Source organism: Sciurus carolinensis, chromosome 3 (genome assembly GCF_902686445.1).
Source record: "Sciurus carolinensis chromosome 3, mSciCar1.2, whole genome shotgun sequence".
Lineage (NCBI taxonomy): Eukaryota > Metazoa > Chordata > Mammalia > Rodentia > Sciuridae > Sciurus > Sciurus carolinensis.
In genome coordinates, this window is record NC_062215.1 from 125,819,993 (window position 1) to 125,831,998 (window position 12,006).

Consider the following 12,006-nt stretch of genomic DNA (forward strand, 5'->3'; position numbering starts at 1 on the left):
AAGGAAGCTGCCATGCCCCATCCACCCTTTCTACAGGTGAGGATGCCTCAAGAGGCATTTATGAAGCAGAGCTCAAACCCTCAGCAGGCAACAAATCTGCTGGTACCTTGATTTGGGACTTCCCAGCCCCCAGAACTGTGAGAAACAAATTTCTGCTATTTATAAATTGCCCAGTCTAAGGAATTTTTGTTATAGCTGTCCAAATGAACCATGATTATCATTTTCGGATTTCCTTCTCCATAACCCCATAACCATAGCCAAATGAAACTTGAGTTTTCTGTCAGTAGAATTATGTTGGACAGTATTTTAAGCCAACTTGGAGAATTGTATAAGTGCCTCTTTCTTTTCACTATAATTTTATCGCAATCCTGCTCTCTGGAAATGATTACTGGACTTGAGGAGGGAGTAGTCAGATGAGCTCAAGGTATTGGGTTAATGAGAAAGGAAATCGGTACTCATGGATCCTCATGCTGAGGGAACCAAGCATCATAAACCAGAGCTACCCTACAGATGGAACTTGAGACCTTCAGGAATTCAGATCTTATAAAACAGAAAGACATATAAAGAAAATATTGAAAACAAAGTTGGAGATATAAAGGTAGTGAATAATTTTGCTGGGTCTTAAGAAAACCCAGCATGGCTGCAAGGATTTCAATATGACAGCAGATAGCATTGATTTTTGCCCTCAATGTTCCTCTCTTGCCAGTAGACAAAATGGCTTTTCATGCTTCAGGAAATCAGAGAGTAAAAGAATCAAATGTTTAAAGCTATAGTCCAGTTTAAAACAGGAATAATTTGGATCAACAAGAAGGCTGGTTTTCCCTTACCTCGAATAAAGAAGAGAGGCAGAACAGGAAAAGAAGAGTCAGGAACAAGGATGATCTTTAGACTCCTGCAGATCCTGGGATCCCTGCCCAACACTGCTAGGCTGAATCCAGGGTGAGAGATGAAGCAAGAGATTAATTTGGAAAGATAAAATCTAAGGAGACCAGTACCTCACTACCATGTGGACCCTACAAAGCCACGAGGTCTGCAGATCCACCATAGTCTAGCATCAGGTTGAGAGCAGTAGAGTAAAGATACCTACATGGGGCCTGTGATTCTAGAGACTCTGGAGGCTGAGGCAGAAGGATCACAAGTTCAAAGCCAGCCTCAGCAATTTGGTGGGCCCTTAACAACTTAGTGAGACCCTGTCTCAAAATACAAAGAGCTGGGAATATGGTTAAGTGGTAAAGCACACCTGGGTTCAATCCCTAGTACCAAAGGGGAAATAAAATAAGAAACACGTGCATGAGGTATCTAGGAAGAAAGACCTGAGGGCCTCATGGGAATATGGAAATGTTTTCAGTGAAGACAGTATTAGCATGGGTATGTTTCTGAGAGAAGATGGGCATGCAAGGGTGGAACACAGCAGTGGGTGCAGTTGAAGTCCAGATAAGACCAAGGAGAGGACAGGAGCTGCCCAAGTGGGTAGATAACTTCATAGAAGCTTATCCTGGCCTCCCTGCTGCCTTGACCATATCTGAGTACAAGGAATTCATATGCAAGATATATAAGAAAGGGGGAAACCTTGAATTAACTGAGAATCACCTTGAGTTGGCAGTTTACCCTGAATTCACAAAGAATACATTTTTCTTTCCAAGCTAAATGAATTGTTGAGATGAAAGTTAAGTTCATAATATAGAAAGAAAGTTTCATTGCATGCTCTAGTTTGTTTAATAGATGTTTAATAAAGCCAAGTATGGTTTTATTTAAAGTATGGTTTAGTTAAACCAAGTATGGTGAAATAGCCAACTTCAAAAGCAGGTAAGTCAGATACTTAAAACCTTAAGAACCACATTCTTTGCTGAATCTTACAGAGTGCCTTGCACAGGGTAGAGGCTCCTGGGAGTGTTGCTGAATGTTCCTCCAAGAACAATCTCCCTTATTTGATTCAAATAAGTACTCATGAGCATGCAGTATCTTAAGTACAATGCTATTGTGTATTTGAAATACAACTATATGCAAAAAAGAGGGAGTATTTCAAAGTAACAAATATAAGTGAAAAAGGAATGAGGAAGATACATAGTCAGATGGAAATTTCCCTCCCAATTAATGGCAAAGGATTTATGGGATTTATCCCACGTGGGATTTGCTAGATAATCGGCAACACATAAATATCACTAATCTGCTACTTTTAGAATTTTCCTTGGGAGAAAATGTTTTTACCAGAATGTCAACAGCCTATAAAAGTACAGTGACTTCGATCTCTGTCTCAAGACAGTTTGCAAAGAAGCAGTGAAAAGTGGAAGAGCCATCTAGGACTTGAAAGCTACTTTTTTGGACATATTTGGTCTGCACTGAAACCAAGGTTGCTCTGATGCCTGGTGTGCTCGAGGATCCATTGTAATTCTGCTTATCAGGGTGTTTGCATACACTTTTGTTTTTCAGTATCTCAGCAGAGTGGCCAGGACTTTGGGAAGGGGAAGCCCTCCTGCTTGATCTGGCTCAATTGACTGGCAGATCTCAGTCATCTATCTAATTAGAGAGAAATATTTTGCCTATGCAAGATAACTCATCTCTTTCTGAGCCTGCATTACTGATGGGTAAAAATAGAGACTTTTAAAACTAAAACTTAATTGTAAATAGACAACCTGCTACTTTGGGTGGGATTCATCATATAGTTAATTTCTATAAATGCTTAGACTTTGGCATCTGTTTTCAGCAATGGTCCTTTACAAAATTGATGACAGCTTTGAAGCATTTTTTCTTCTTTTTATTTGGATATGGGGAGGAACTGACAGTGGCATAGGATTTATTGGGGTGTAAATGTAGTTATCTAAATAAAAGATTATTATTGTAAAGACTATCAATAAAAATTTAATGATTAAAAACAGAAGTGTCAAGCTTGTTCCAAGTCCCCTGGCTCCTATTGAATTACAGTAGAGTTTTTAAAATGTTCTTTTAATGGAATTTTTCATGAATGAATTTAATTGGGTTTTGAGATATACTGGTATATATGACTTTTATTTTTTTTGAATTTAAGTCACGATTGACTTTTATTGTTTTAAAAATTTTGAGATATCTGTCCATTCAAATGCAGCCATACAAAATAATACAAAGAGAGCTCTCATGTCCTTCAAGTTTACACAGTGGTAACATCTTGTATAACTATAATGCAATATCCCAATCAAGAAAGTAATATTGATAGAAATTAATAATCTTGCATAACTACATTTTTTAAAGAAAAGAAATACTATAGAATAGAACAGAATAGACTCTCACAGATTGCATTGGGTATAACAAGTGTAAATCTTGTTACTAAAATCTTTTTTTTGAAAAAAGACTGTATTTATGGCATCAGATTAAAGTAGTTCAAGCAAGATATACACATATATATATATGTGTGTATATGACACATGGTAGACTCTTTAAGACATGTAGTTATATAGGGTTGATTACATACTAGGTGCTCAACACATACTTGTTGGGTAAGCTCCTGATTTTGTTGTCCTCTTCAATATTCAATATTGTAGATATAGTACAATTTTTAAAAACATATTTTTAGTTATATATGGATACAATATCATTATTTTATTAATTATACATGGTGCTGAGGATAGAACCTATTGCCTCACACGTGCTAGGCAAGCACTCTACCACTAAACTATAATCCCAACCCCAGTTTTGTTTTCATTTTTAGCTCATTGTAAACTGCTTTTAAAGTAGGATCTTTGTGAAAGGTAGCATTTAAAGTTTCCCAATTTTTTTTGTTTGTTTCTTTTTTTTAATTTATTTTTATTGTACACAAATGGGATACATACTGTTTCTTTGTTTGTACATGAAATAAAGGCATACCATTTGTGTAGTCATACTTTTACATAGGATAATAGTGTTTGATTCATTCCATTATTTTTTCCTCCCCTCCACCCCTCCCACCCCTCTTTTCCCTCTACACAGTTCCTCTTTCCTCTAATACAGAAAAGATTAGAACTAAAAATAAAAGAAAGGAAGGAAAGAGGAAACAAAGAAGGAAGGAAGGAAGGAAAGAGAATTGGAGGGATGAAGAGAGGGAGAAACCAAGGATCCTGATACTCTGCTGATACTTTATAGTGTCCCCAAAATGCCTGTTTTTATTTCTCCAATCTTTCCAAAAGACAGCAATGTTTATAGAACATGCACACATGTTATATACAGTCCTGGTTACCCTGTTCCCATAGACCTAATCACTTTTCTCTGACACTAACATAACAAAAATTATACACCATCTTGCAAAAACCTTGACAATTAGAATTATAATAGATGCCAGAGCATACCATGAATAGGCTTATACCCTACACAAAAATGTACAGATCAAAGTTAAAGTACTAATTTTGCAGTTAAGCCTCTAAAATTGGGTTTGCATGTGAAGCCTAGGTTTCAAGTGGTTTCCCCACCTGTCAAATCAGTACAACTCTTAACAGAATCTTTAAGAAATTCCTCATCATTGACAAATCTCTGATGCTCTTACTAAGGCTTACCTCATTCAAATGAATCCAAATGTTTAAATCAGCCTAGCCTTATCTCAAGCTCCATAATGCAAGAGTTTACTCTATTTATGAAACCCCTAATCAAAATTTTTAAGCAATACAAACCAGAAGTGTACATTATTCATGTCACCCTCTGCGTGGGAGATGATCTCAATTATACACACTAAATATTGATGTATTGATTTATACTCTTGGGGGGGGGAAAAACAGCTCCCTTTAGTGGACAGTAAGGTCCAATTGGCTGTTTTCCCACAACATAAGTTCTCTGACATGTAGCTAAATATTTCCCAGCTCAGAAAAAGTCATCTATAACTAGTGGTCCCTTTAGGGATAGGCTAACAGACTTTCTGATTTCTCTCATTTGAAAGTTGTCCCTATGTGTATTATTGTCTTTTATAATTATTGCATAACTGGGGGCCTGACCCTGTTCTAGGTCTTTGGAGTATGTAAGACAATAAAACAAAGGCTGCTACCTTCATGGGGCTTATACCATAGTAGAGGAGATAAACAGTAAGCAATTGACAATAAAATAGGTGAAAAATTAGGAGAGTTTTTAGTAAATCTCAACCCAGATCTATTTCTTCAGACCTCCCAATAATTGTGAGTCAATTAATTCCCTATCCTGCTACAACTAGCCAAGTGGATTCTTTTTTCAGCAACTGAACTTCAACTAATGTGATTAGTCAGCCTGCTTTATGAAGTCTTGACCCCAATTTCTCTTTTAAACCTACACTAATGGAGTATATCAGCCAGCATTTTTAGTTGCAAATAACTACTTCATTTAATGAAGAAAAAAATCATCGAAAGGATACTGGGTGGGCTGGCTCCTAGGATTGCCTGGAGGGCTATAGATCCAGACTTGGAAAACAGACAGGAACAAAGGGAGGCTGGGCAGCCAGCAGTGCTGTGGAGCAGATTCCTTGTTCACTGGTCACCACTGCAGCCTGCTGCATCTCAGTCTTTGCTCTCAGTTCTTGTCCATGTCCAATGAGACAGAACACTTACGTGTTATACGAAGTGACTTTCATCCTTACAGATAGGCAGCAAAGGATAGCAGAAGCCTAGGGTTCATGACAATCAAGTCCCCCAAGGCCCAGAAAAGTTGCAGAGGGTGGGCAGAGTCCCATCTACAGGTGACCCATTTGTACCATAGCTGAAGAACCCCAGAAAGCACTCACCCTGGATTTTACACCTGGGGGTAATGGAACCCACTGGGTTAATGTATTGAAGGACACCCTGTTTCTAAGGATCCTAGGAACAGTGTCAGGGCTGCTCCATCCAATCCCTCCTTATCTCAGGACATTGCAATACCCAGCACACTTTACAGACATTCTTGAGAACAATAGGCAAGAAACAGGGGAGAACTGGATTAGCCCATGGATACCTGGAAAACTTTCCTGCAGTTACAGCCCACGGTCTGCCATGAAGCAGGGTCTTTCACACTAACTCCAAAGTACCACCCCTTTCTGCTCCAGGACACTGAACAATGTCCAGAGCTGGGCAAGACATTCTCCAAGGCCAGTAGTTCTTTACAACAATAATTCCACAGGCAACATCTTCAATAAATAAATCTGATTGGCCAAGCCTCTGTGCCTACTCCCAGCTGGCAAAATCAGGAAAGTTATCTAGTATTTTTCGGCTTCTCAAAATGGGAAAAGACTTTGCCAAATGTCAGAAGTGGGTAAATTCTCCACATTTAGGAAGAGCCATCCAAAGCTTGGCAGCTCCTCCAAAATGATAAACATATTTAACAGAGAACATTTCTCTAAGCATCTTCTCAAATGTGCTGTCCCTTTTACCAAGTAGTATCTACACCTATTATCAGTCCTTCAGTCTCCAACCATAAAAATGCCAAACCTTGCAGAAATTCAGACATGAGAATGAATTTGCAGAAGTAAAAGAAAAATTATTCACAAGACTCAGCATGTGGTCAAATAACCAGGCAGTGAAACCCCTGGTACTTCCAGTCACCAGGCAGGTAGACACATCAACTGTCCCCTCATCTGGTCCTCAGGCTGTCTGGTCACCTTGATTTGGGACACCTATGCCTCTCCTATCACAAACACATTTAACTGAAGAGAAAGCAGGAATGAGAGATAAGGTTGAAGACAAAGAAGGTCTTGAAACTCAGTGTTTCTCCAATACGTCATGCTGTATTGAGAACTACAGTCAGCTAAGCCAGATTGCTACAATATGAGAAGCCTCAGAGCTCCTATTATTGGCAAATCAGTCCTCCCTCTCTCCCTTCCTCTGCCCTCACCTGTAGGTTGACAGAGATCCTCCTCTTACATGCCCCCAAGCTGGCTCTTCTAACCTGTATCACGTCACTCACCTCTTACTGTAAATATGTGTTTCGTTTACTTGTCTGCCTATGCTACTGGGCTGAAACCACTTTGAGAAAAGAAATTTTGTATCTTCTTAGGTGTTTACCTTTAAGGACCAGAAATATCAAACACCCCTAAGTTGAAAATCAATTACTTTTTGACAATATTTCCCCTCCCCACCCTACACCTAGCATTCATGTGGTTGAGGTCCCCAGTGGAAAATCTGGTCTCCCAAACACTGTTCTGATGGGCTAGAATGGAGATAATGCTTGCACCAATTAGCCTTCCTGCACATCACCCAAAACTTAGTGACCCTCTAACAATTGTCATTTGTTTCTGCTCACAAAGCTTTTGTCAGCTCAGTGTTGCTGCTTACCTGGGTCAGCTCTGGCTGCTCTTGGCTGGGCTCCCTCATGCATCTGTGATAACCTGGCTGATCAGGTGGAAGCTGGATACTTGATGCTCTACAAGGACCTTGCTCACAAGTCCAAAAGATGATTGGCAGTTGGCTGGAGTCATGAGGATGACTGAGCCATGAGCTTCTCATCACCCAGCAGGATAGCCCCAGCTTCTTCATGTGATGGTAATAGTCACAGCCCTATATACCGCAAAAGAAGGTAGGTTCCAGTGGTCAAGCACTTTTCACATGTCACATTTGCTGTTGTCTCACATTTGCTATTATACCACTAGCCAAAGCAAGTCATAGGGTAAAGCTCAGAGTCAGTATGACTCTGGACATGAATACCAGGAAACTATAAACAAATTGGAAGTCATTACTGCAACAATCTACCACATACCCTTGTGTCCACATGACTTCATTCTTCAACCACTTTAAAACATTTACCCTTCCAATACAATCAACATAAAGTTGATGTTTAATTTAGTAGTCAGAAGATTCCTCAGCATATCAGTGTTTGTGTGTGTGTGTGTGTGTGTGTGTACCTTAGCTAGTCACCTGTGTGCAAAAACAAAACCTGAAATTTCACACTACAGCACCCAAGCAAATGAACTTTTGAGATCAACTCTGCAATCACATATTCATTTACGTGAATCTGAAGTTCACGAGATCATTGATTTTATGAATCCCATTCCCCATTGTATGCTCAGAGCTTGGAACAGGACCTAATATATATAGTAGGAGGAGATTCGTTCAACAATTTATTTTTCTTGATCTCCTCCTGTGTGCACTTCCCTAGGACTAGGGCAACAAAAATGAAAAATCTCTGTCCTCAAATAGCTCTCAGCCTAATGGCAAAAAAAAGGTGAGAAAGGTAACAATTATACAACAGTATGACTGTTGTGACTTTTGAGACAGCAGCAAATGTACAGGTTGCTAAAGGACTAAGGCTGGAGTAGAGAGGTCAGGTCAGGAGCTTTTACCATAACTTAGGAAATGATGCGGATCCAAACGAGGATGCAGGCAAAGGGGCTGGAGAGAAAGTGACAGTATTGAGAAAGGAAGGAGGGAAATCGACAGGTCTTGGTGATGAATAACATGTGGAAAGGGAGGATGAGGGGGGATCAAGGATGACTCCAGGTGACTGGGTGGAAACCAGTGTAGGGAGTTAGATAGATGTAAACAACAATACACAGATTCAAACTCGCTACTCTATTGCTTTGATACCATTTTTAAGTAGAGAAAAATCCTATGCAATAAGCAGTCATAGTTTCCTGAGCCCTACACATCTTAAAGAATCCTTTAAACTCATAAGTCTTCAATATCCTTGTAATTGCCTTTTCAATCTCTGCTCTACACCATCTCAAATATGTAATCAAACCTCAACTTAGTAAAATTATTTTTCTATAGAGTAATATATTTTTATTGTCCATGTCCACTGCTAGAAGCCAACAATCTCTTTTTTATTGCTATTATCTTATAATCATAAAAGCTCTGTGGTTGGGTTATGATTGCTTCAAATGAAGAAACTTAGGCCAGGTAATTTCTCACGACAGAAGTCCAGGAGGAAGGTTAAGCCTGAAATCAAGCATATCAGATAATGCATCCAAGTTCAGACATTTGATTTATTGCCTATCCTTCCTAATGATTAAATATTCGGCTTCCCCATTGGAACTACACATATATTCATAATATAATGTTCAAAGCAGGTTAACTGTATACTAACTTTCCACCTTTCTCCTCTGGAGAGAAACATCAGCCTGCACACAACTCATAACAACAAAGAAGTGATGGATACCAAGATCCAACAAAGAGCAGAAGCAGCTAATGAGGACGTGAGCATCAAATTTCTCTCCCCAAACACCAGGTTCTAGTGAAGTTTTTCTTTGTGGTAAAGGAACTCCAGAACAGCTGTCAAAAATATGGCATAGCCAAGCCTCTAACAAATTAAAACGCACCATCTGCAGGCACTGTGGTCTGATACACAGATGTGGCCCCAGTACAAAGCCTAGGGAACAGAAAGTGGGTCGGTGGTGCTGAGGTTCACGGGTCTGAAAGCAGACAGCATATGTTTCTCCAATAAGAGGAGCACTCCTCTACAGAAGCCAACAATTTGTAACGTTTATAAATTGTTATTGAACCTCTAAGGCACCTCTAAATACCTGCATTCATGTTTTTAAAGTTTCTTTTAAGAACAGTAAGTAGATCAATTACAAAGGACTACAAGTTCAGCATCTTTCCATGTACCATTAGTCGTTCGGTTTAGCCGAAGAAGGTCCCTACACTATCTTTAATCTGTTTCTTTCTCCCCCATCTAGTAACACCTCTCATTAAAACTAACTCTTTTGAAATATGCAACACCGGCTAGCTTGTCCCACTTGCTAATGGTCCTGAATTGATTCTTAATTAGTTGCAGTTTTGGAAAGAATCCAATTAAAATAGTGGGGAATTCCAATAGCAGAAAAGAATGGCTAATATGCGCTATGCTCTGAGCTGCTGATCTTTGCATTAAACTTGCTCAGGCAAAAGGCAGCTATGCAAAATGTGGCAGGATTCAAATCATACTAAACATGTTCAGGTTTTAAACAGAAACCTTCACATGGTAATTTATCCTCTAGCCATAAAACATGATCAAAGAAAGGCAGCCAAATGCTGTTAGAAAAATTACATTCCTTCATTCCTCTTTCCCTCTCTTCTCCTAAAAGGACAGGTTACTAATTCAGGAGAAGACAGCAGAATCTTTTCAATAAATTAGATAATATTTTTTTTGTTGTTTATATCCTAGTCCCCTTCTTAAATTCCAAAAAGGGAGAGGAAGCTCAGTGTGGGGAGAATTGGGGGGGAAAATGGAGAATCGGGGAGGGAAGCCTACAGGAAGCTAAATAGGATATTTTCCTATGTTCTTTCCAAAAGCAGAGTTGCTACCAGCAAAATCCCGGTGTTGTTTATGAGGGCAGCTGGAGGTCATTTGACAGGTATGGCTTTTATGGTTCAGATTTAATTATAGAAAAGCGAGGGCTCAGAAAAGCAAGGTCTCAGGAAGCCCAGGCAGGAGAAGGACTCATGTCACTGCTGGTAGGTGACAGTCACGTGGCCAGCTTTTGTATTCAGCGGTAATAACTCACTGCCTGGGACTGGGCTGGAGCCCAGCTCGGCTATCCCCTGAGGAGCTTCCACCAGGCATGGATTCATGGAGTCTTTGATCTGCAGATTAACATGATCAGGAACACAGGCTTTGTCTTTTGCAAACATCCTCAGTTCCTAAATTTGTATCCAATGAAAGGTTGAGCTCATTTTTATTTGAGTAATGAATTGCAGTAATTAATGCACACATTGATTTTTTTCAAGTCTCCCTAAAGGCTATTTCCATTTTTAATTTATAGAAAATACATACCATTCCCTTAATAAGAGAGTGCTCTATATTTCAAAATACATATGGAAGAAGAGGCACAATCGGGCAAATAACAAAAAGACATAACAAGTGATGTTTGAGAGTGGATAGTAAATGAATTAAACAAAGTCACTTTGAAAATCACTAAGAAGAAACTCTTCCTGTGGAATTTCAATATCTACTCTGAATCCACTCAAACATTTCCGAATGCTTTTTAAAGAAACCACTATTTGAAGCGTGCAGTATTTGCATGGATAAGTAACTCCTTCCTTTTAAACTAAGCTTTTTTCAACTATTAATAAAAAGGACATCCTGTGCAAAAAAGAGAGAGAGAGAGAGAGAGAGATGAACAGAATTAAATCTGAATCAGATAAAATTGTCCTGGAATTTATATTTTAAGTAGCAGTCGTAGCATTTCTTCCCATGCTTATGACCAAATAGCATTTAAAACAGAGAGAGACACACATACAAAGAGAGAGAGAGAGAGAGATATCCTGTCTCAGCTGCACCTTAATGAAGTATCCCCAGGGTTTAAAATGATGGGATTTTTCTTACTTGAGGAATACTTCTTTTCTTACACCAGGGTTCTTAATAAATACCAATAGAGAAAGTAAAGTGTATATGTGTGACACAGTCTGATATGTATCTGAAAGTCACAGGAACCCAGCAGCAGACCATCTCCCCTAGCAGGTATTCAGCTGTGGCACAGTGGCCAGGAGGAAGGGGTTTGAAGGCACATGCAAACTAAAGGAATACCTGATTAACCTTTCGCTGACTCTGAGCCACGTGATGCGCAGTGAGCCTTCTTAGAGTGATGGCTTTAGAAGAAGATGTTAAATTTAACCTCTGGCGCAATGATAAATTGACAATAAAAAATTCAATGGCTTGGTAATTACCAATCACTTTGGACATCGGCAACATTTTTCAGTTCTGTCACTGTGCATTGGCACAAAAGCTTCAGCTGAAATTCTCTCGATCTTCCTCTTTTTAACTTTGTTTTCATGATGCAGATTAAATCTGCCACCCTATTACTGATTCATTTTCCTAATTTTTCATGTCTGCACCATGCCCCAGCTGCACCAGGCTGATAATTGTGGAGCCCAGCCCTGATGATTAACATCAGAAGAATTAATTATGCCTGCCATTAAAATTCCGGGTTGCACATGGTGATCAAGAAAAATTAAGTTTCTCTAGGCCTCTAAATCATTTCACCTTTGCAGGGAAGGATAGTGCCTGGACAGCTAGGCTGCAGCCTGTGTTCCTGCCGAGGTCGAAACCACATGCCCTTTGTGTAATTCAACAAATGCTTTCCCAGTTGTTTTTTCCCATGATTTGGACTAAAAGATTTAATGCTTAGAAAATAAAAGAAACCTGAAAGATATTCTC

At 39.2% G+C, this 12,006-nt stretch overlaps 1 pseudogene; it reads right to left on the reverse strand.

The window, feature by feature from the left end:
• LOC124979487 (tissue alpha-L-fucosidase-like) overlaps positions 1-11,532 on the reverse strand; it is a 132,416-nt pseudogene extending 120,884 nt beyond the window's left edge.
• Positions 11,533-12,006: the final 474 nt, after the last annotated feature.